Source organism: Dermacentor andersoni, chromosome 8, assembly GCF_023375885.2.
Source record: "Dermacentor andersoni chromosome 8, qqDerAnde1_hic_scaffold, whole genome shotgun sequence".
NCBI lineage: Eukaryota > Metazoa > Arthropoda > Arachnida > Ixodida > Ixodidae > Dermacentor > Dermacentor andersoni.
Window position 1 is genome coordinate 21,020,896 of NC_092821.1, and position 25,042 is coordinate 21,045,937.

At 48.9% G+C, this 25,042-nt stretch overlaps 1 long non-coding RNA gene across 1 annotated transcript in view; it reads right to left on the minus strand.

Moving 5' to 3' along the window:
- LOC129383639 (uncharacterized) overlaps positions 1–20,579 on the minus strand; it is a 40,272-nt gene extending 19,693 nt beyond the window's left edge. Inside the window, exons 1-2 of the long non-coding RNA XR_008611497.1 lie at positions 20,419–20,579; positions 1,810–2,008 (exon numbers count right to left, since the gene is read on the minus strand). This is a non-coding gene — a long non-coding RNA (uncharacterized lncRNA). The remainder of the gene's footprint in view (positions 1–1,809; positions 2,009–20,418) is intronic.
- Positions 20,580–25,042: the final 4,463 nt, after the last annotated feature.

A 25,042-nucleotide genomic window follows, 5' to 3' on the forward strand; every position in this document is an offset into this window, starting at 1 on the left:
AACCTCGTTGATGCATCCGGTGTACAAGGAGACCCGGAAAAAGTTCGCGCCGTACGCAGTTCTCCTGTGCCACGTTCTGCTTCTGACGTGCGCTGCTTCGTCGGCCTGTGTTCTTACCTTCGCCGTTTCGTCAAAAATTCGCCGACGTTGCTCGGCCTTTATAGATCTTCTAAAGAAGAACATGTCATTCTCATGGGCCCGGAGCCGGCTCACGCGTTCGCCGCTCTCATCGGGTTTCTGACCACCCCTCTCATACTTGCCCACTTTTATCCATCTGCCCCGACCGAAGTCCACACTGACGCAAGCAGCCACGGCATCGGCGCTGTTCTCGCCCAACAGCAGAATGGTACTGAGTGCGTGATAGCTTATGCCAGCCGCCTGCTGTCACCTGCCGAGAGAAATTACTCCATCACCGAGCGGAAGTGCTTGGCTTTAGTTTGGGCTGTCGTAAAGTTCCAGCCATATTTGTACGGCCGCACGTTTTCGGTCGTTACAAACCACCATGCCCTTCTAGCCGAGTTCTTCTAGCCGAGTCTCTACCGCTCCGTGCGTCGTTATGGCGCAACTTGCGAATTGTGTCAGCGCGGCAGCGCCGGAAGAAACCTCCCCTGCCGCCTGTCGGACGACTATATCCATCTGAAGTTCCCTCTGAGCCGTTCTTTCTTGTAGGCCTTGACCTGCTTGGCCCTTTTCCGACGACGATTAGAGGGAATAAATGGATCGCCGTAGCTACTGATTACCCGACACGCTACGCGATAACAAAGGCGTCGCCGACTAGTTGCACGACAGACGCCGCCAATTTTCTCCTTCACGACGTCATTCTCCAGCACGGTGCACCCCGACAGTTACTTACAGACCGCGGCCGCTTGTGCTTGTCTCGAGTTGTGGACGACCTCCTCCGCTCCTGTGCCACTGAGCACAAGCTGTGCACCGCCTACCACCCACAAACGAACGGTCTCACGGAACGCCTCAACCGAACACTCACAGAGATGCTGTCAATGTACGTTTCCAACGATCACAGCGACTGGGACGCCACGCTGGCCTACGTGACATTCGCGTATAACTGGTTCCGACATGACACCACAGGATATTCACCCTTTTTTCTTTTGTATGGTCGCGACCCCACATTGCCCTTTCACACCATCCTAGCTTCTTTGCCCCGCGTTGCCACTCTACTGCTCGCGAAGTCACCGATCGCGCGCACAAGGCGCATCAAATCGCCCGATCTCGTTTATGAGCCTCACAGCATCTGCAAAAAGAGCGTTATGACCGGTGCCATCGCTATGTTCAGTTCACCCCAGGTGCTTGGGTGTTGCTTTGGTTTCCATGTCGTCGGGTCGGCCTCTCCTAGAAGCTTGTCTCTCGCTACACAGGGCCTTATTTATTTATTTATTTATTTCAGATACTGTCAATCCCAGCGGGATTTTTACGGGTTGGGCATATAACGACGTCAATTACGAGATCGCACCGTTACAGTTTGATACATCCTAAAGTCCGCCACCTGTTGACGTCGTGCACGTTTCGCGGCTGAAGCCATACTTCACTCGCAGTTTTTCGCCTACCATGCTCCGAGACAGCGCTTCACCAACCGGGTGTCCTGTTACGGAAGGATGAACGAAGAGAGGAAGAAGATCGCGAGACGCTGGCTGCTGCGAGTTGTTGGTGGTCAGTCATCTTAACTTCTGAGGCTAATTGTGTATATATATTGTAAATATAATCTTCTGTACTCCCACCATCCCGGTAACAATATGTTACGAGTACTAGCCGTATTAAATCATAAAAATTCATAGGTATGGGTGACTTTCTTACTCAGCTGTCTGTGCAGTTCCGAAGCCGGTGAACTCCACTCTGGAGAGGAAGCACTCTGAGGCGGTGTGATCTGCCCGGAAGGCGTCCCTGTTGGTGTGCGTGGATCAATGAAAACTCGTTTGCTCTTGCTAACCAACAATGACGGCGAGGCATTGAAAGTGGTTGGTAACAGGCCGCTGGTCCGTGGACTGTCTTCTTGCTGCAGTATCGAGAAAGCCATCAAAGAGTTCGTAAGTAAAGGAGCGAGGCTCATTATTTCGCCGAAACAATCCAGTTTCCTAGAACGACTGGGCTCACAAGGCCTACTACTCGCTTTTTTGTTAAAATTATAATAATTTTTTTCAAGAAGGCGTGCCTAGTCTTGAATTTTCATACATAAGTATGAAACGACTCTATTGAGGTTTTCACCGACTTCAGGAAAGCTACAGGAGCTAAAAGGGGCATGGCGATCACATGACGTGGGTTCCTTTACGTATCTTCCAAACTCCGCATCCCCTAGCACATTACACAAATGTCATTTTAGTTGAGTGAAACAATTAAGTGGAGAGATCATTATGACCCAACTCAACGAGCAACGACTGTCGAAGGTAACGTGATTAATATTCAGTGAATGAAGCGACACACCTTATTGCTGAAGTTACTTTTATTTAAAACCTGTATTGGTCATTCCGAGACCTTCGTTGCTTCAGCTATATGCGATATACACTGTCTCTGGTATCGAGCCACATTTCTGTGACACTCGCTTGCTGAAGTCGCCCATGAGTATGATGTCATGAGGACGGTGCCTTGACCACGATAAAATGCTAGAGAAGGAATCGCGTGCATGGAACGACAAAGGCGGTATGAAGACGATGACATGGCAACGAAATGACAATTCTAAAATGATGGCGGCGGTATAACGATGAGATTGTGATGATTATGGTACGAGGACCATGGTTTGACGACGAGTGCATGAAGACGGTTGCGTGACGACAAGTTCTCAAAGGCATAATGATAATGAAGCACCCAAGCGCTACGGCAGGACGACGGTAGCATGTGAACGGCGGCATGACCATATTTCGATGACGACAGCATAATTAGAGAGAATAACTTAAAAAGAATGACGTCGCTGGAACGACAAAGGAAATGATACGACAATGAGACGACGTTTCGGAAGTCATAAAGACGGTAAAACGACAGTGTGCCGCGCATGGTATAACTGACGACGAAGGCGTAAATGACGACGAAGGCGTGAAGACAACTGCGTGATAACAGTTGGGTGACGAAGCTAGAATGAGTTCGATGGAAGGGCCCGACAGCTTCACGGCGACGCTATGACAACGAATGCGTGACAACTGTGTGACGATGTCGCAATGACGATGATGGACGATTTCATGGCAATGGTATGGGGACAATGGGATGACGACGAGTAAAGACGAAGCTGGCCTGACGACAACTGTACAGGCGACGACAAAAGTCGTATACTCCACGCTGCGGGAGCCGGAGCAACGGCAAACTAGAGTCACTGGAAAAAATCACCGCAAAGGTCGGGATTTGACTGGCAACACTGAGCGGCCACCGCCACATACCTTCCAAGCCGACTGCGTCGCGGGAAGGCCGCAGTGTTAGAAGAGCTTGATATTCGGTGACACATCGGGTTGAGTGTTTACTGAAGTACAAATACTTTGTGCCCGGAGATATGGTTGCTAAGAACGAAAATGAAATGTTATTTTGTGCGAAGTAATGCAGCCGGTGGTTGTTTTGCACGCCGATCGTGTTTACTACTGGAACTGTGCTACGATTGTGGGCAGCAGCTTAGCGCTGATATCGGAAGCTTATGCACGCGCTTTTTTTTTCCTTCCGCGGAGCGAGCTACGAAGGAAACATTTTGTCACTTCGAGCAGGAATGAGGCAAGCTTGTGCTTTTTGGCATGAACATCGTGGACCGCCGTCGGCTTCTATTGAATGTTTCCAAGCAGGACGAAACTAACACCTGACAGTGTCACGTTCATTGTATAGTTTCACAAGCTAAATCGGATACATTTAATTTAGTTTGTAAACGGATACCGCGCGTTCTCGGTTCTGCCGGGCGATTTCGTCCGCCGCATACGCACGACACACTGCGACTGCCGTGTGCGCACCGGTGTTTGGCCGTGATCGTAAGACGATCTGTGCACAGCAGGCGTAAATACCAACTTCGATGCCCATTTTGCGCACTAAATCTTGTGGAAGGCCAATATGAGACATTTGCGTGATTACAGCAGCGTATATGTACTTCTGTACACTGGTAATGAGCGAGAGTTTGCTACATTGCGATTTATGAACGCGCTGTCTAGTCCGTTCATGAGCGGCTACTCTTCTCAATTTATTTATGACTGTTTTCTTAGACTGACAAGATTTGCTGCCTGTGTAAAAAAAAAAAAAGGCAGGCAGGCCCGCTGGTGACGCAGCACTTTTTTTTCTAAGTTGCATGGACGATGTCTAAATTTTTTTTGCTTTTAGAGCGGTTTGTGTAACATGCATAGTGACAGAGTGAAACTAAAGCTACTGGGTGTTTTGTTCTTTTGTATTTCTTGTTATGCATCCAGCACAACATTATTTGGGTATGCACCGTAGCATTTCAACATAAAACATAATATGTTTGCTGACTTCAGTTTCATTGCATGTGCTCGGCTTACAAGCTCAAAATTTGAAGCATATGTTGTGAAATATGACCAGCCATTGGTTTCAAGCTTGAAATGCGTATGTATAAATGAGCAATGGATAAGTGGAAAAAAGGAAGTATCATGGGCCTCGCATTGACCATGTTTTTATTGACTGCGATCGTCACGATCTGCGAAAAACAAGTGCCATATGGGTCGAGTGACTCGAGGTGAGAGCGCGCTCACGTGCGCGGAGAAATCATGCGAGTACCTGATGCACGTGAGGACGCGGAATTCTCGCGCGAAAAATGTGCCTTCGCGTGCCACGACCACGGAATAACCGCGTGTGTTGAACAACAAACGCGTACACTTGTACCTGCGTCAAGCGTGCAAGACGCGAACGATCCCTGCAATGAACTCCTATTTTCGTAGCATCGCTAACACCGCGTGCACTTCGCTTAAATATCTTCTAAAACAGTGCTGAAAAGCACAAGCAAGGTGTACTTATACCTCGCACAAGCGGGTGTTTTTTGTAGGCTCGAAGTTCTCCCGGCCGGTTCTATGTAACCACGCAGAACGACGCTCTCGGTCATTTTTCCCGGTCGGAATCGAGTAAAAAGTCTTTCCAGACTCGGTTCCGTTGCTGCATCCGAAGGCGCAGTAGCCAGGCATGATTTCCTTGAAGTCAAACGCGAGCGCGACAATTGGAACGCACACACACAAACAAAAAAAAACAAAAAAAACCGTTGGGAACCTGCGCTGCCTGCGCTCTGACTCAGCCGGCCCGCCCGGCGCTTGGAAGGTATATGGCACTCCAAAGTCACGTGGTACGGTTGGGCCAATGAACGCGTCGGCGGCGCGGGGAAAACCAATGCGGTACTCTGAAATTTTTTCCAGGGACTCTACGGCAAACTGCATCGCAACGCCATCTACAGGCAGCATCTGGGATCGAGACAGCCAATGGGTGTCCTTTATTACCTGCAAGCATGTCGCTTGACTCGTGTTAATGTTTCGTGCTTCAGCTCGCCAAAAGTCCGAGCGACGCCGCTGCAGTAGCGATCTGCGTGGAGTATACCACTTTTGTCGGCGCCTCTACATGCTGTATGACGACTATGGCGTGACGACAACCGCATGACAGGAGTCGAATGACGAAGTTAAAGTGGTGGCGATGCAAGGGCTACGACACCTTCAGGACGAGTGCATAGCAACGAATGCGTGACAGGTATGTGACGAGTACGCAATGACTACGACGCCATGGCAATGGTAACAGGACAATGGGAAGTGCAAGAAGGCATGGCGACGACGATGGTGTGACGACAGCTGCATGACAAGAGTCGGATGAAGGAGCTGGAGTGAAGATGATGAGTCGTTTCATATTCATATTCATATTGAATATGAATACGAAGAATACATGTTGAATACGATTCATATCCTCGCCATCCTGACGAGAATATGAATATATGACGACGATAGGGTGACGATGAAAGCATGGAGGGAGTCGCATGACAAAGGTAGAATGACCACGATGCAAAGACAATGATTGCATCACGACCACGAGCACACACCTAGTGGCCCTAGTTATTGGACAACATCGGCCATTTGGTTGGCGTAAAAGACGTGAGGACGAAAGCATAATGAGCATCAGATGATAAAACTGGAAGGAAGACAGTGCAGCGGCCTCGATTGCATCACGCCCATGGTTACATAGCGCATCAAGTTATTAGACAACTTATTCTACTAGGCCGGCATAAAAAGTATGACGATGACAGCATGACGAGGGTCAGAAAATGATGGCACGACCATCAGAAATGATGGCACGACCACGACGGCATCACGACCACGAGTACACATGTAGTGGCCCAAGATGGTGGATAAGTTAGGCCACTGTGTTGTCGTGATAGGCTAGATAGATAGACAGGTAGGCAGATAGATCGATAGATCGATTCAAAATGTCTGAAGTAGGCCCCATTGCTCATCGTATTGAAAGCCACGGCATACTAAATAGCAGGACATGCCGCTATTGCAAGAATAAAGACGTGAAAACGTATGCTTGAAAAGCCGGAAAGTTCAATGCTGTACACCCTAACATAGACATATAACTACCCATATGCAGTCGACTCCAGACCACACACTGTTTTATAAGAGTATTAATGCCACATGTCTTACCAGTGGAGTCTCTAATAAAATAGGTGGAATAGTTGAATTCACAGCTGAGTAATATCCTCATTTTGCTGTATGTATCTCTAAAACGTACGGCGCTAATAGAAAAGGTAAATGAGCTAATTATTATGTTCTTAACCGTAGCTTCACAGAGAAAAAAACATGCATGCCACAGTTCTCTATATGACATCCCTTAGGACACAGCGGATAAATTCATGTTAGATTTCTGTTAAGCGTTGCGTGAAGGAAAATCACGCAGAGGCTATGCAAACACAACGAAAATATTTTGTGAACTTTAATTTGATAAACTTTAGACAATCGAAAGATACGGTTCACGCAACAGCAGTCATAGTTGATGACTGATGTTTTTCATTTTTCGATTGAAAATAACACTTACTCAAAACACAATCTAGCATAACATTTAAGTTAAAAATCTTCCATGCCTTTGCTTGTTGCCGAGCCAATGTGCTTAAACATTAGCATCGACCAATCTTTCAGGTAGCCAAACATTGATTCTCACCGCCTTTGGAAAGCGACTTAGCGGGCAAGATACTAACTCGCTGACCTCGACAACCAGCCTGAAATCAGCAAACAGGCTCCAAATATCTTTTAACGCAAGTTGTTTTCCACACTTTACGCTGCGAACCAAAGACGATGATGTTAGTCAATTCGCACATTTGTCAGCCTCCGACGTCCGTTATTGTGCAATAGCAGCCACGATAAATAGTTGCGAGTAACCCGCATAACATATTTCTCGTATCATTTCAGAGAAAGCAGGCAACGCATGCCTTGGTTTTGTTTAGCCTTCTGGTTTAGTTTGACGGGCGTAGCATTTTTGCTGCGTACCTGATGCTTTCCGCGGAGCGCCGGTTCGGCATTGTTGGCGGGCTTCACACAGGACCCAGCGTTGTCCTGGGTGAAAGTCACGAACTCCTTATGGTGGAGAATCTCGTTCTTCGCGAACCCCGACGAGCGTCCCGGCTTGAGTATTCCCTTGCCCTGGAAAAGACTGACCGGAGATATGGCCTTGGCAGACCCTCCTATCGGTGGCACTCCCATAGTTGGCTGCAACATCGGAATTTTCGAGCCTTGTTCACCCCCGTAAAGCTGAGTGCCACTGATCGCCGTTGTCACGAGGTCGATGGACCCCGGCGTAACTAAGGCCTTCTCTTTGGCGTCAAGGAAAGATTGCCGGTGAGAATTGTTTATGGTAATGTCGGAAGAACACTTGGGCTTTGGTAGTCCGTTGTCCCCGTAGATAGAGCTCCGCGACGCATTCTTGAGTGGCTCTCCTAGGACAGGCGACATGTCAGTGGCAGGCTCTAACAACTCGGGATCTTGCAAATCTCTTTGAGTCCCGCGCAACTCTTGCGTAGCACTAGTCATTGGCGCTACTAGGTCGACAGATGCCGGACAAACGAAGCCCTTCTTCTTGCCGGCTAGGATGTCTTGAAGGTCAGCAGAATCATCCTTGGCAATGCCTGTAGAAAATATTGGCCTCGGTAGTTCGTAGCACCGGGAAAGGCCGTCCGGCTGCATCCTCTTGACAGGATCTCCGAGGGCCAGTGGCTTGTCTCCAACGGGCTCCGCGAGCTTACCTGCTGCAGAGCTTCGTTTGGTTCCGCGGGTTACCTGCAAGCCCGAATTCGCAGGCTTGGTCTGGTCAATAGACTTTGACAGAGCATGGTTCGTCTCATGGTCGACGGCTATAAAACCTCGCTGGTCGGAGACTACGCTTTTAGAGACGACCAAGTTGGGCCTGGATTCGGGCAACGCTTTTGACATCGAAGGATCGCCCAGTAACGCACTCTTGCTATGCTCAGCAAGGTCCGGTCGCTTGTTTCCTATGTGCTTCTTTGGTTTTGTAGGCGGCGTGTTATACTCGTAGAGAGTATGGCCTGTAGTCATGGCTGGTACCTCCGAGGACTTCTTGGCAGGGGAGCCACTACGTGCACTGCTTGATAGGTCCACGAGACGTTCGTCGTTGCTCATTTCACTTGCTGTGGTTAAGCGGTCGTTCGTACGATTCGGGAGGATGGGGAATTCTTCAAGGCTTGCCTTGTCGGTCCAGCACGAAAGCACGCTGTTATTGCGATGACTGGGGGTCGCCGTCGAGAGCAATACGGAGACTTCAAGAAAGCGGGGCAGCTGCGCATTTCACGGAAAGGTCGATTTCTTCTTCTTCGCTGGTTCGCTAATTCACATGCGCTCACGCGAACAAAATTATAGCAAGAAATGTGCCAACTGTTTCTTGGCCATTTCGGAACAGTGGGTATGAGGGATGTACGCTGGTCAACAACAAGCGTGCAGGCGCAACTTGGCGTTGAGATAGCTGGTGGTCATCATAATGCACAACTTCTGTCACGAACGTTGCGTCTGTTGTCCGTGATGCCGTTCTTTTTGGCGTTGTACTGGCTGCAATAATATTGCTGAAGTAGGGCAATTACGGTTACGATGATAATGATAACCGTAGCGTTAGGTTTCTCATGTGTCTGGGTAGGCAAATCAGACTGCTATTATTACATTCGATAGCCATTTTCTCCATTGGGGAATCTTCGTTGAGATGCTGCTATGTAGCCAGATGAAAGCTTTTAGAACGCAGCTCTTACGCGCACGTCCCTGCGTTGATCGTCGGCGTCGTTCCTCAGCGTAACCGAGCGAACGAGCACATCAAAATATGAAAGTGAACGCAGAGCGCAGCGTGGAAATGAAAGAAGAGCAGGCGAGGAACAATGTGGAGGAGGAGGGTACAGCAAGTGTGAGAGGGTACCTCGACCCGCACACTAATGTACCGCAGGTAGGAGGAGGGTACAGTGAAAGCATGAGGCGGAAAGTGAAGGAGGAGTGGAAGAGAAGCGGTCTGCGCTAAAACCCCTTAAACTTCATACAGTAGCGACACTCTCTTCCTTCGCCTTCACTCCTCCTCGTTTCTCCTCTCTTTTATGCTCCCTCCTAGACCGTAGCGCCGCCTGCACCGCTCGACGACCTTTCGTAGAGTTAATGCATGCATAGCAAGGCGGTGCGCTTTAAGCGTTCGCGTTGGCTTTCTAGCTCCAAGTAACTTCGTGTACAGGAATTTGTGTACGGACGGTTATACAAATCCAGTTATGGCAGCTTCTTCTTTCCTGTTTTGATAACTATTTTTTAAAGTACCTTAATTAGCACAGACGCTGTGCCGTGACGACTTTGAATGTACCGCGTGCGCTACAATTAAGTACGTAACATTTGTCAAGCGCGTGTCGCAAAATCTTGCTGCGAATGGTTGTAAATAACACATTTACGATCGAATGCCAACATCCTGACCTCCAGCAAGCCCTCTTTAGCCTAAATAATCCGCGTCCTTAGCATGTGAATTCGCGGCGCGTACCAGCTATGACGTACGAAGGACGACAGGGGGCACGAACGAACGCTGCTCTGGAGGTTCGAAAGATTATTATAAGCTACAGTTCCGCCAACGTGCTTGCTTGCCAATCTTCTAAGCATGCGCCAAATCTCAGAAGTGGGCGCTGGTGTATATGTTTCTCGCGCCTCAAAGTCAACAGAAATACGCACGGCCCATCATCCAGTCGGGATTCTACGTGTACAGAAAATGAAATCAGTTTTTTTTTCAGTATTCGTTCGCGATGCGGGAATGCGGGAAGAGCCCTTTGTTCAGGCTCAATCAAGTGCATTGTTTTTTCAGGTTAGTGACTCATCACGAATAACATTTCATCGTGCGTTAGCTCGTCCGTTCAGAAAGTGACGTACTTGTCGCGAAACGAGTTGCACTAAGGTGCATGCACTGAGGACGGTTGCACTCGCTCCGAAATAACATTTTTGAGATATGACTTTAGTGAAGTAATTACCGCGAAAAGAATTGCCGCGCTATGACGCTGCCGAAATTGTGATATGGCGAAATGATGCAGTCGTTGATACTGAGGCACCATTCGTTGTCGCATTACGTGTGTCTCAGAGGCATAGTGGTTGAACGAGCTAACGTTAGTGGTAACGAGTTGAACGAACCAGTAAGCAAGCGACTAACCAGCGAACGACAACCAGTCAGTTGACGAGCGAGCGGCCGCACCTTTCTTTCTTTTTTTTTTTTTTTTTTTTGCGAGTGCTCCACCGCCGCATCTTAACCTACACACACTTTAAAGCTAAGAAAAAGCACGTACGTCTCAAAGACTTATGATGCCATCATTCGGCGACGAACGCATTTCGGGAGAGCGCGCACAATGTTCCTTTGTATTGCAAATTCGCCGGGAGACCGCCAATGAGGAACACGAACAAAAGAGTCGAATAAAGCTACTCGCTCTAAAGAACGCTGGTGAGTAACGACAAAATGCAGAAGACTCGCTTTCCTGAGATTAGTTTTCATGCTCGAGTCTCAAATTTTATCAAAATGAATGCGCTGAATCCTAAAGAGTTCGTAATCACCTTTTCGCCGGCAACCACGCGTGTCCGTGAATTCAAGCCTGCTGGCGCACAATACGATTCAGCGCACCAAAGGCAGCCACATACTGCTTAAATAAATATAGTGCACGTTACGTAGGAATCGTGTTAAAGTGTGTATACAAATGGCAACTTCCTCAGTGAACTGCGCGGTGTTATGGCCCACAACAAATTACGCAGGCCTGACGCATACTATACTATGAGGGACTCGCAACTACCTCGTGTGAAGAATGTTGGTCTGAAGTTCTCCCTCTCACTTCAATGCGTCCATGTCTTTCTTCTTAACCTGTAGCGCTTACCGAACGGTATCGAGAAGAGCTTCTTGGTTTTGCTGAAAAAATATTCGCATAGGAATGCGCAGCAGGTTATGGTGATAGAAAATGTCGTGAAGCGACGTCGCACTTGCCACAAAAGATAGTTCAAGGCGTTCGCAAACCAAAACAACCCGGAACAGTAACGACGCCATAATGCGCTCCTCGCCTCTGCGTAGACGCTTCCTAAGCGAAAATGGCGCTGAAGCGTGACTGTAAACAAACGAAGCCGGTGCGAGGGCCCACGGGATGCCATTAGGCCAATAGTGACGCGGCGTAGGCCTCGGCCAGAGCGCGCGAGGAGGACGCGGCATTCTTCAAAGCGTGGCGCGACTTTACGAAGTTTAAGAGTCTGCGCGTGCGCGGAGTTCCCAACGAACACAGCATCCGCCGCCTTGTGGGTGATGTCATCTATGTTTCGGAGGGGAGGGTGTGGAGGGCAGCGGTGGTCTGCGGCGTCAGCTGCTGAGGTGAGTCCGCGGTACCAGCGTATGTGACGGGCGTCACTGCTCTGCAACGGGCGAGGCAGGCGGCCATGAGTAAAGCTAGGGACACATGGTACGATTCAGTGTCCGATCCGGCGTCCGACGCACCGTAAAGGCCCGTTTATAGTCCGACGTTATCGGCGCGCGGGCGAGCGTCGTTCGCGGTCTGTCACGCTACGTCGGTTGCGCTGCGCCAGCCGAGATGCCATCCCCTCTATACTTCAACGCGCGCGCCGTAGGCTGCTACCTTCGGAGCATGCGCAGAAGGTTCGCCAAGTCGCGCGCCGTCCGCAAAAGCCGTCTGCGGAGTTGTGTTGGCGCCTTTTTCTTCGCGCGCAATGCATTGTGGTGCCAGATTTCCGCCGACTTCGACGCGCGAATGGCTCCGGAGCCATATCGGCGCCGGGCCCCTCGGGGCGCGTCGGAAGCCGCCGGTTACGTTGGCTGCGCCGGTGCGCACGACTATGGACGTCAGACTCTGGAGTTTTGCAAGACGCGTGGCGCCACCTGCCGTTGCGAAGAGGCAGTAATTGAGTAGTGCGAAGCCCGACTCCCTTTCTAAGTTGCCTATGCAGCTAGCGACTGCGAAACAACGACTTAACTAGAGTTTGGTACATATTGCGAGTGTTTTGCGCATTTAACACCCAGACAGAGAGCTATGCATTTCTACGCTAGTCAGACGCGCCGCTGAACTGCCATAAAGCGCTTGCTGGCTCACTCTTCAGACTGATGGCGGAAATGACGGCAACCGCGATAGCTCGTCGCGCTACGAAAAAACGCCGCAATCGACGCTACTGTTGTGTTGTAAATTGTCGTGAACGTGAAGGACGGAACAACAACGTTCAGTTTTACCGATTTCCATCACGATCGTATGAAGGGGAAAGGAGAGAGCGCTGGATACGGGCTGTTCAACCTGTTGGGTAATTGGATTACTTGCATTCCCCACAACACAGCGGCTCGCATGAGAAAGTGCGACACTTTTGTTCTTCTGTAATTGTGTCGCGTAGCCCTGACGGAGGACCGTGGTAACCAAGCGAGAACTCAAGAATCTGCAGCCACGAATTCGTTGGTAACAGAAAAAACAACGTTGCGAACCATCCTGCTTATGTGCCATCGATATATCCACCTTTTAACAAACGTCGCCTCCGCTTGACTCAACAAGTGGAACGGAGAGATTTGGCAGGTCAGCTTAACAAAACATTTTGGTTCGTTTATGAATTCAAAATCCTGTTCTAGAGCATCGTTGTATCGCGAGCTCATTTCTACTTTCGGTATATTGTATGTCCTGCGCCGATACAACAAGCACGCTTCGCGATGTGCTGAGCCTGCTCGACTGTGTTTTTCAAATGTGAGCAATAAAGTTGCGGTAGAAGCACTGGATGAGTAATTGCGAAGTAACGCACGTGTGGAAAGAAAAAAATGTCGCGTTTATTTACATTCATTTGTGCGCGCTTGTTGCTCGAAGCGTCTGCGAAAAGTTCAAGTTAAGGTACTGGGCGATGCTGTAGCGCCTGCGAGAAAGAAAGATGCAGCGCGTAGGCACTGTAGGAAGCTTACTTTCGTTATGATGGCACGCTGTTTGCTGCCTTGGAAAACGTTTTCTGTTTGCTGCCCTGGAAAAGGCTATGAAAGGATTTACTCTCTGTAAATAATTGCGAGATAAAACATTACGATAAAATACATAAAAATTTAGGAGACACTTAAGTCTTGTGTTCAGGACATATTCAATATGAACCAATTTGAAATGCTTAAATTTTTAAGCTGATTTGCCTATAGACAAACCTGATGCTCTCTGTACTTGCGAGTTGCAGCACGCCGAAATAACACTTGAGACTTTATTTTATTTGTACACGTACTTCGTCCTGCTGAGCTTCCTTTCCGAAGCGTGGATGGGCAGAAGAAGCTTTCCAGGTCCTTGATATTTAGGAAACCGTGCATCGATCAACACAAACGAAAGAGAAGGGTCTATTGTGGCCTATGCACCTTCGCTTGCGGACAGCTCTCCTTGCACTACTCAGCGCCAAGGCTGCGATGGGGGCACTGATGACGGGTTTTTCCGCAGCGCCGCCTGGGCAGAGTCTGACGTCTATAGAGGGGTCGTTTTCGCCAACGTGACGTAGCGTGCGCGCGCGCGCGCGCGCGCGGACGTTACGTCGGACTATAAACGGCCCTTAACGCCAGCCGGAATCGAAGTGTTTTGCCGTGCCGAAGGGCCGCATCGGACGCCCGGCGTGCAACAAAGTGGGCAGGTTTTCATCGTCCGATGCGTCTGACAACCGCACTGTCGTTTGCCCACAGCATATCACAGTGCTGCTGGCATGTGGCATACTCTGAGGTTCTCTCCACAGAGGCGGCATCGGCGGGCCGGTTTCTCGTCGTCGTTTTTCTTTCTTTTGCCGGCTATAATTCGTTTCCTACACGTATTTACCAGTTTAGTAAAATTATCTCGAATTTGTGCCTGTGCTGCCGCCAAATCTACTTCGTCATTCGCTTGGGCCCCTGAAGCAGCATTTGGTCGGTGGAAGTGGGCACGTGGCGCCCAACGGAATGACGAAGTAAACTTGGCGGACTGCCGGCATTGAAGCGCTAGGTCAACTCCGTACACAGCAAGGAGATAACGCAAGCTGCTCGCGGGCGCGACCGGCGGTCACCTCGGAGACATGACGAAAGGCGGTGAAGAAGGGGAGGGGTGGGGGGCGGTGACATTGACGATGCATACGCTCTTTTTCCAGCCAGTTTCGGTTTCCAGGAGCCTGCCAAGGGAAACTAATTGTTCGCGTAGCTTCTACATGAAATTTGCGATTCAAAATTTAATCGTTGGTAGATAAGTAGTGCCGACGGCGGCCCCAAAGTACTCATTTGCTGTAGCCACGTATCGTTGATAATTGGAAAGTGAATTACCGTAACTTCGGTAATTACGCACGGAATGGCGGAAATTGGTCTGTATGTAGAGGCTGTCAATCCGTACACTGTAATGATAAACATAACGTTACGGTGATTTATATCTTTATAATTTTATATACTTGGTACAGCTAACCAAAAAAAAAAAATACGCTGTATTACAGGGCGTTTCACGTAACTTGAACCAAGGATTAAAAATGAAGCGGTTTAGCAAAACGCTCAACCGGGCGCCTAGCCTATCGCTTATCAGGAACGACGGTGCTTCCTTTCCGTGAGCCACCGCCCAAGATGCTGACGAACTGCGCAGCCGATGTCCAGAGCCGCGGCGGCTCACTTCGCCACGGTCTAAGCGCATGGTTCTTTCGTAGGAAGCGCGGTTTAGAGCGCTGCAATACGGTAGCGCATGAGCGCAGTCACGTGGCTTTGTTTCATATTTCGCGGGTTTCTTTAAACGCCGGAAATAAATTGCTGCGAAGCATGTACGTTGCCACAAAAAATTGAATCGGTCGTTTTTGAATGCCCTCTACAACGTAATGAAACGTCAAAAGCGTAGCAGTTTGGGCGAGTTGGTATGTCATGACTGTTTTAGGCTTGTAGCGCAGCTCAGGAAGAGCAAAAAAGGAAGGAGGTAGGGGTAATCAAAGGGAACGGAAAACAGAGTAGCACTCACTCTGTTTTCCGTTCCCTTTGACTACCCCTACCTCCTTCCTTTTTTGCTCTTCCTGAGCTGCGCTACAAGCCTAAAACAGTAATGAAACGCACTTGGCCCTACAGTGAATATTAGAGGCTGCCACATGATGCTGCCACATGATGCTGCCGCATGAATGCTGCCACATGAGCGCGATTTTGTACGCGACAGCGACGAGCGACGGCTTCGAGCGACGGATCGGGCCGTCGCTTGAACAGATCGCTCAGTCTTGTCGCGCGATCGCTCGGTTTTGCAAATCTGGAATCCGTCGCTTGTCTCCCGCAAATGCTATGAGCGACTAGCCAATAGCGCCAAGCCGGAACTAGATGCACATCACTCAACTACTACCGATTGAATCTTTATAGTGCAGAGATAAGAACCTACTGGAAGACCTCCAGAAATATTTTATGCTGCTTTTTACGGTAAAACACATCAACTTAAGTTAATAAAGCACACGCCACGCTAGTTTCGGCGCCTATATTGCTGCCCTTATATCACCAACACTGGGGAGACGTCGCTCGAAGTCATCGCTCGCATTGGGTACGACTTGTAGGCGACGAGCAAATGCGACAGCCATCTCCATCGCGTCGCTTGCCGCTGTCGCGTGGAAAATCGCTTGCATGGGGTTTATACTTAGGAAATTCGCATAATTTATCTTAACTAATTAAGCGCAATATAAAAAGTACCCTGAGAAGCGCCACAATGACAGCACACCATAAGTCGTTGGTTTCATTCAATTGCGGTTAACCACTTTTTAAAATTATTTGGCTCAAGTTACGTGAAACTCCCTGTATAATAAAAAAGTTAAACACGGGTCGGTTTTTCTGTCATTGAGGCGTGCATCGTACGCGTTATGCTCGCAGACTTATGCAGGTCAAATGCTAAGTTGTCTGCCCTTTATCTACCTTGGATGTTGCGTGCAGTAAGATTTAGAAACCAAGGCGTTGCGTTCTGTTTCGCCTAAATGTGCTTAGTCACTCCAATATGTACACGTTTCTAGGGTTGACCTGGCCTAACATTCACGTGCTGCCTTTTAAACCTCACTACAAGATCTATTCCAATAGGTTCTGTTAATTTAATTTACCGATAGGCTTGCCCATCGATTTACATATTCTATTAACCGCAACACCCCCTGTGTTGGCTTATTCTAATGGTTTCATAAAGAAAGGAAGAACATGCGTTTTCTGAGAGCACAATACGAAGCATGCTTGCCACCGCGGAAATAAACGTGACGTATCGCTTCTGAGAGTGATGCCCACCGTTGCTTCATAATCGTCAGGGAGCTAAAGCTCCGTAAAGCGAATTTCGGCCACCCATTTTGTAGCGTTTTAATAACACGGTGTCTTCTAGAAAGTTAATTGCGAAACAGCTTCTTAAATTTGCAAGTCTCTAAGATGTCGCCAGTCGTTCTGTTGTGTCACTATAAAGAGCTCGCTAAACAAACGAAAGAATGGCTGAATCTAGCGGCCCGTAGTTGCCCCTTCTAAACGGTGGTGATTGCGGGCCTATAGTTTTCTTTTTCACTTTCTCCGTGTCCATCATTCATCTTTTCTTCTATGGTAACCAATGATGACTGTGAATTATATGATTTTGATTTGTTGCATTGTACCATTGTTCATAATCATCTATTTCGCACTTTTTACACAATGGCCAGCCGTCAAGTTTGCAAGCATCTCACTGGTAGATGAAGAAGAAGACAGACACAAGTTCCGATGTCGTCGACCGATGAAGATACACATGCGTACACTGCCAACACGTCGTCAGACGACCAGCTCCGTTATGCTGAAGGGAACAGCATGAAGGACTACGAGCGCCGAACCTCAAACCTGGGCTACCAAAGCGGTCACCAGCATCCCGTTGTACCGACATCAACAGCAGCAAGAATCCCGGTGCAGGTGAATGGGTTCTGTGGCTCAGCGCGGGACAACCGCGTAGTGACGAGGCCAGCACTGGCCGCACCGGAGGCCTGGATGTCTAGCGACTACGTCACCGCTCGGGACACGAGCAAGCAGCCGACTTCCGTGCGAACTGAAGGTAACCGGGCACTGAAAAGCTGGTAGTTGCTATTTAGACACATTTCAAATACATTAGGTTAGTGTTCAGAATGTTTTACTCGGGGACTTCCGTATATATACTATATTCGAGATTGCAGAAGCCGGGAGAATTAAAGAGAACCAACATAAGAGGACAGTGGCTTATTGTGGCAGGCTTTGCACCAAATGAAAAGAAATTTATTTTCTTACATTACAAAGGATGCATCGCATCAATAATGAATTTTGGAGTTCTACGTACCAAAAGCACGATTTTAATATGAGGCATGCCGTAGTTGGGGACTCCGGATTAATTTTGACCACCTGGAGATCTATAAGGGGCTCTTTAGATACAAAGCTCTTTATATACAAAAAATCGGTAGAGATGTGAAGAACCGTCGAAGCGTGTAAAAAGTGTGTCTATAAATTTCTAATTATTAGCTCAAGATCACAATATCACTTGATCGAGACCAATTGACGCTATAAACGCAAGCGATATCCAGAAGAATGAATGGGTAGCTTGGAAAGTAAAGCCTAGTCACGTGCGCAGGAAGACGTGTCATGAAGGGCGCTTTTTCAGACACCTTTTATGTTGGCAAACGAAGAGAGAGTAAGGATATATTTGAATGAAGGCTGAGGTTGGCCTGAGCTAGCGCGCTCAAGCCTGCTACTTTGCATGTTTAGAAACACAGTTCCCAACATACTGCCGGTGAAATGCTCAGCAATAACGCAAGTTACGATGGCCTATAAATATATAGAACTCTCCAGCTGCCACTAGTCCTGCAGTAGACTAAGAACATTTCATAAGTATATGTTATTGCTACAGGCCTAGCTTATGTCTGTAGCTTCCTTGTAGTTCAAGGAAGCTACAGACATGAGCTAGGCCGGTGGCGCACCTTCCTAATATCTCAATACATCCATAGCATATGCTTTATGATACCATAGTGCATAACACTTCTTTTTGCTTGGATAACCTGACTGTCAAAAACGCAGGAAAAGTTTTCCGGGATCACGAACGCACTGCTGCCACACCACGGACAAAAAAGTATTGTGGCAAATTGACCGACTACCAGCAGAAATATTTTTTCGCTAAGCGAAATTGTGTTTGTGACCACGAGAGCAGCGAACGCCGTAGAAGGAAGGTGCATCGAGGTGGAGAAGAGAATCGCCGCGTTGGCGTCCTTTCATTGTGTGCTTCGATGCTCGCTGTGCATGTTCGTGGCGTCTCTTCTTGGCATACGCCGTGCTTTCTCTATGGCACACCAGGGGTTGCACCATCCAGATCGTGTAGGGTCCGCGTGCTCGCTCTTACTATTTGTGCTTCGACGTGGCGATGCTCGCTGTGCATGTTCGCGGGGTCCGTACGCTTGCGCGTGAAGCCGGTTTCGCGTGCTGCAACTGGAGCGACGAAAATCGGTTCAGTCGCACGTGTCCCAATCTGATGTCCTAGCGAAGCTTATCTTAGCTCACAAGTGGCGTCGTAGAGAAAGGATTCCACAAGAGCAGACACTCCCATAGAGCTCAGCGGCCGAATCAACTGCAGCGCACCAAGCCGCCGGCATTAACACCTGCGCCACACTTCCGGTTTCGGTTTTGTGCGCGCGCGTTTTGAATGCTAGCTGGTGCGCGTCACGCCGGCTGCGCTGACCGACGCGTTTCTGTTATTTTTGCTTCTACAGCTCAACCGCACGCGGTTTTCGTGCGAACTCATTTCATTACGTACAAATGATCGCGAAGGATCTTTACTAGCCTCCATAGAATATGTGCCACGTGGAATTTCATAAAGACGCAAGGCGCCTTGTGAAATGAGGAAATGTTTATTTTATTCTATATAAAATACCCTTGCGGGCTTTTTGTGCATTCATCTAACGTTGTGACACCAGGTAAGCAGCAGTAGTTCCCGTACGAATCTCCACCGGATGATGTAAGCTGAAAAAAGTAAATTACAAGAATGTGTAATTTTGGTAATAACACATACGAATAACGCGTGTAGTGGCGAAACGTGCGAAAGTGGCGAATGAGCGACATTACAAAAAAAAAAAAAAAGACAGTTCGCTTTTACATACATGGCGTAGAAAATCCCCGACTCATCCCAAACAATACCATACATACAACGAAAACATCCCATTTCCAAGCATTCCCCTCTTCCGAGGAATTATTTCCTGCACTCTAAGAGCACGAATACATGGGCTACTGCGCGTTTCCAAATGAACTTGGCTACAATCGACGGGATAGTACGATACGAATACACAGAGGTGGCCACAACAGAGGCCCTCAACCAGACCATGCTGGGCGCTCGCAGAATTCCTTCTACTCGGAATCAAGACAAATACGTGAGCGCAAAGCCTGTCTTCAGCCGCTCAGAAGACATAATTTTCGAGTTACAAGTTCCTGGTGTTTCAGCTCCTTGGCGTTGTTTTGCACGTTCTACCGGCGCAACACACTCCCGTGTTACCACTCTGTGCAACTGCTCAATGGCGTCTTCGACAAGTGTGAGTACCGAAAGAAGGTTTAAGTTGTTGCGGGGCCATAAAAATTGTCAAAATCTTGTCGCAGTAAGATTCAGTGCGCGCCAAAATATCTTTGTCACCATACCCGAGCTGCTTTTCGATAACCGCCCCACAACGCCAGGCGCGGCCGCTGCATTTGAAAAGTACCCCAACAGGCAATGAAATTAGTTACAATAACGTTGGGGGTTAGTGAAAGCGGCGAAACTTGTCCTACCAAGATTCAGTGCACGCGAAACTGCGTCACAGCACCCTATGCGACCACGCAGCGTGCCCAAAAACTATCCAAATACATTAAAATAATGTTGGGGCTCATAAAAAACGTCGCAAGCTTCTCCCAGTATGAGTCATTAAGTCAACTTAACTGGGCCACGATGGCCGAGCTGTTTTTCGCTAACTGCGTCACAAGTATAGATCCGTGCAGTAAGCCGAAGTCATTGGAATGCGTAGTAGACTGTCGAACAAAATTTCTCACCTTGCCGTAGTCCAATAGTGCAGTGGTGCCGTGTCGAAGCTCAGAACGAATGCGAGAATTCACCGGGAGCCCGACAGACCAGGCTTATTCCAAGAATAGAAAAACAGGCAGACAGGTCGCCGAGCAGGCCAACGCTCAGATGCGCAGCCGGTCTCGCTCGCTTCTCCGGCGTGTCTGACGAATGACGCATGCATCTGGCGTGTCATTCGCCTGTTGCTAGGCAACGGAATAAAAGTAAGCCCCGAAGTATAATTTAATTTATACGCAGATATATTCAGTTGTGCCGGGAAAGAATAAAAAAAATGAAACAATGTTTGTTAACTTCATTTCACATTATTTTTTTTTGTTTCGATACTCGCCTCAGTAAACGGTTGTCGTTAATACTAGCGTGACGTATTTCTTGTTGCCAGTTTTTGCCGAGTTTCCCCTCTTGTTGAAGTCCTATCTCTTCGGTGGCGTTATCGTGGGGACGCAAAAAAAAAAGAGAGAACTCAGTTTGCTCCCAGAGCAAATGAGCTTCGGGAAAGGGCGGTTTGATGGGTTGGAAGCTGCGCCGGTGCCGGAGCGTGAGTCATTAGCAAGGATTAGGGCTGCATAGGCGCGTGCTGACGCCACACGCATAACCAGTCGAAGCCGTTTCGCTTCCGCCGGGGAGGGAAAGGGCAGGAAAGCGTTTTGCGAGCGCTCCTCCTGCCCCCGAGACCGCATTGTACCAACACCATCTAGAGAACGTAAGGCCTTCGCTGTACCCTCTCCCCTTGATCTACCTCACGCAAAAGAGGCCCACATAGAAGGTCCGTGCGGCGTGCTACGAAGCTACGAGTGGCGCACTTGTGTTGAAAATGAGACGCGGAAGACCGAGTGGGCGACGACGGCGATAAAAATTCGATTGGTTCCGGCAACTCTGCCGCTCCTTGGATAGGTTCGGAGTTAGAAAAGTTCTGGGATGCTGCGACATGCTTCCGAGCGCACTTTTTTCTGGACGAGAACCATGCACGTAGTAGAAATCTTTAGTTTATGGCGACGCAAGCGGTTTGCGTACGCAAGAACTAGGGGCGACGGTACCACGCATGCGCAGACCGCTACGTCTACTTGCGTCCTAGGGTTGTTTGGGCGGCCGAAAACATCGCTGCCCCTAAGAGGTCACGTTACCCACAAGACCCTCGCGGTGTACGAGAACTTACGAGGAGCGAGACCAGCTGAGACAAGCCGTCCATCCCGTCAAACAGACGGAGAACATGGCAGAGCCGCCGAGGACGTGCGCCCGTGTGCCTTTCACGGTAAAGAAGCTGGTCGCAGAGTACACTGGCACGCTGTCGCCGCAACGGCGGCATGTGAAAATTTGCAGGAGGCTCTAAATAAACAAAGCACAGGTCGCAAAGGATTATGCTGCACGAGACGCCTAATTAAAGTTTACCAAACGTATGTTTGGATTGCTTTGGCCGGCCTCAGTCGTAACGCACGCGCGTAGATAGTCTTATGAATCTTTTGCCTAGTGTCGACAGAGATCGTTTGTATATATATTACCTGCTTTTAATAAACATATCTAATGTACTTTACTTCATATGCTTGATTTCACATTTTAAAAAAATGATAACGCAGCAACGATCAGACGGTGATGGCGCTGGGAGCGCATGCGACCTCAATGCGGCTTGCGTTTGGGGCCGCTAACATATAGCGTGTTTCTGGTTGCGCACTCAAACGCAAACGCACCCAAGCGCTGGGGCCCCAACACCTTGCGTCCCCTAAACTAACACTCTAGTCTATGCGTTTGTGCTGCGATTGCAGTTGTTTGTCCAGCAAGCCTTCATTGCAATTGCCAAGGAATGTGGATTACGGTCATGCCGGGATATGCCTAATAAGTGCTGCGTGCCCAATTGCTGGAGCAATTACAAATCGGGGCCGAAAAATCATGCGTTCATGTTTACGCAAGATCAATGACAGAATATTGGGTGCCAATGCTAAGGCAAAGGAGATAAAAGGGGGATTTCTGCGGAATAAGGCAGCCGTTTTGTAAATAGTTTCATGAATGCTTTTATCTCCATTGCTAAACTCATCTGAAGTGTTGTAAATATGTGGACTGCCGTACTGTATGTAATAATGCCTCGAAAGCGAAATTATTCGTTTAGAGCCTAATGTAGACTGGAATAAATACATGTATCCCGAGTGTGAAGAAGGGCACACCAGTGAAGTTCTCATGGGATATGTGTTATATAGTGCAGTGCTAACATTTTGTTGAAGAACTTTTGTGGTCGCATGAATGACAAACTCTTTGACGCCGACGATAAATCAAGGCAAAAAAGCTACTCTGAAGAAAAGGGCAGCATTGTGACTTCTCAATATAAGCCATGCTCCCTGTCATCATTTACCTGAAATTCGTTCTCACGCCTAAGGTTGAAGCATTTCATATTTTATGGACGGGCTTTTTAATAATGCAGCTCGTAAATAGATTTGCGTAAATAAAATAATCCTAGAAGAACCGCTGTTCTCTGCGGGCCTTCTGCTCAACTATGCCTAAAAAACTAACTGAGCTCTGGTTAACGTTGCCCATAAGGGCGCGATCCCTTCATTCAACCCGTATCCCCGAGAACGCCGCCGGCCCCTTCTCCGTGACGTCACTCGCCGAGCGCTCAGGCTTTCTCTCGTCAAGGTGGTGTTGATTGTACGCTCGCCGTTCACCTTTTCGCCGCCGCCACTCCCTTTCTCCCATGATTTACACGGGCCTGTCCATCTACTGGAGCTGGCAACCGATGAATTGTCGTCGCCGTAGATCATTTGACACAATATTGTAAGGTAGGTTGAAAACGGACACTTGCAAAATAGACGCTTCTCTGTAATAGCGGGTCAGAAGAAGAACGTGCAGCTTACGCGCTTCGTCGTCTTTCATGGCCCCGACCATTGCGTGCGCCGTCCCGCGGTGCGGAAGCCCCACATCCTTGTGTCAATTGCCGCCAATGCGAAAAGCCACCGTCTCGGTGGCGTCAAAAAGTTCTTTCAGCGACTACAAGAAATGGAGCTCCTCAGGTGTATCTCGGCGTTCACGTACGCGCATAGTAGGGTTTCATGCGCGCTATGTGAACAACTTCATTACGAGGACGACGACAGAAGCGAACCAGGGTCAGAACTGAAGGGGACGACTTCGTAGGTCACGTCATTGAGGCGGCGTGTAACCTTGTAAAGACCAAAATACCGGCGGAGCAACTTTTCCGAGAATCCATAGCGAGGGATGGGCGTCCAGACCCATACGCAGGCGCCGGTATTGTAATGGACGTGGCGTCGACCCTGGTTGTATCGAAGGGTGTCGGTATGCTGTTGGCTCCGGGTACGATGCCGAGCAAGCTGGCGTGCTTCTTCGGCTCTTTGTACGAACTCTTCCACGTGTTCGCTGGTCGGGCTATTATCAGCCAGACGTAGCATGGTGTCAGGTGTTGAAGTGACGTGGCGCCCGTATACAAGTTCGAACGGCGTAAACTGTTTAGTCTCCTGTACAGCAGTGTTATACGCAAAGGTCACATAGGGTAAAATCTCGTCCGAAATCTTGTGCTCTACGTCGACGTACATGGAGACCATATCAGCCAGCGTTCTGTTCAGACGTTCTGTCAATCCATTTGTTTTAGGGTGATACGCAGTGCTCTTGCGGTGAAAGCTATGCGTCAGCTGGAGAACGTTCTGCATAAGTTCGGCTGTAAACGCTGTACCGTGGTCGGCGATGAGAAGAGGCGGTGAGCCATGTCGTAGGACGGTGTGACATACAAAGAACTTGGCCACTTCGTACGAGTTTGCTTGCGGAATAGCTTCGGTTTCAGCGTACCGGGTTAAGTAGTCGGTTGCGACGACTATCCATCTGTTGCGCGAAGAGGTCACTGGGAATGGCCCAAGTAGATCTATTCCTACTAGTTGGAACGGTGCTTGAGGAGGGTCCACAGGGTGGAGAAAGCCAGCCAGTTTAACTGGTGGTTTCTTGCGGCGCTGACAATCGCGGCAGCTTTTCACGTACCGTTGCACAGAAGAAAGAAGCCGGGGCCAGTAATGCTTCTGTCGCATCCTTGCTAATGTCTTAGCGAATCCCAGGTGTCCCGCGCATGGCTCATCATGGCAGGCTTGCAAAATGTCTTGGCACAGCGGCGACGGCACGACAAGGAGGTACGTATCTGGACCGCTTCCGCAGTTTTTCCTGTAAAGGACGTTGTTGTGCAAATAGTACGATGATAAGCCGCGCACGAGCGAGCGGGTTAAAACACTTTCAACTCCTTGAAGGTGCTCGATCAGCGGCAGCAGCTCAGGGCCAGCGCACTGGTGCTTAGCCATCTTTATGGCGTCGATAACGCCGACAAATGGCAAATCATAGTCAGGGTCTGATGTCGTCTAGGGAGTGATGCGCGTGACAAACAGTCAGCATCGCAGCGCTTCCTTCCAGATCGGTAGACAACTATAATGTGGTACTCTTGCAAGCGCAGGCTCCAACGGGCTAGTCTGTCTAAAGAATCCTTGAGGTTGGCAAGGCAGCACAGGGCGGGGTGATCGCTGACAGCCTTAAAGGGTATACCGTAGAAGTACGGTCAGAATTTACTTATTGCCAACACAACCGCTAAGCATTCTTTTTCAGTGGTTGAGTAGTTTTCAG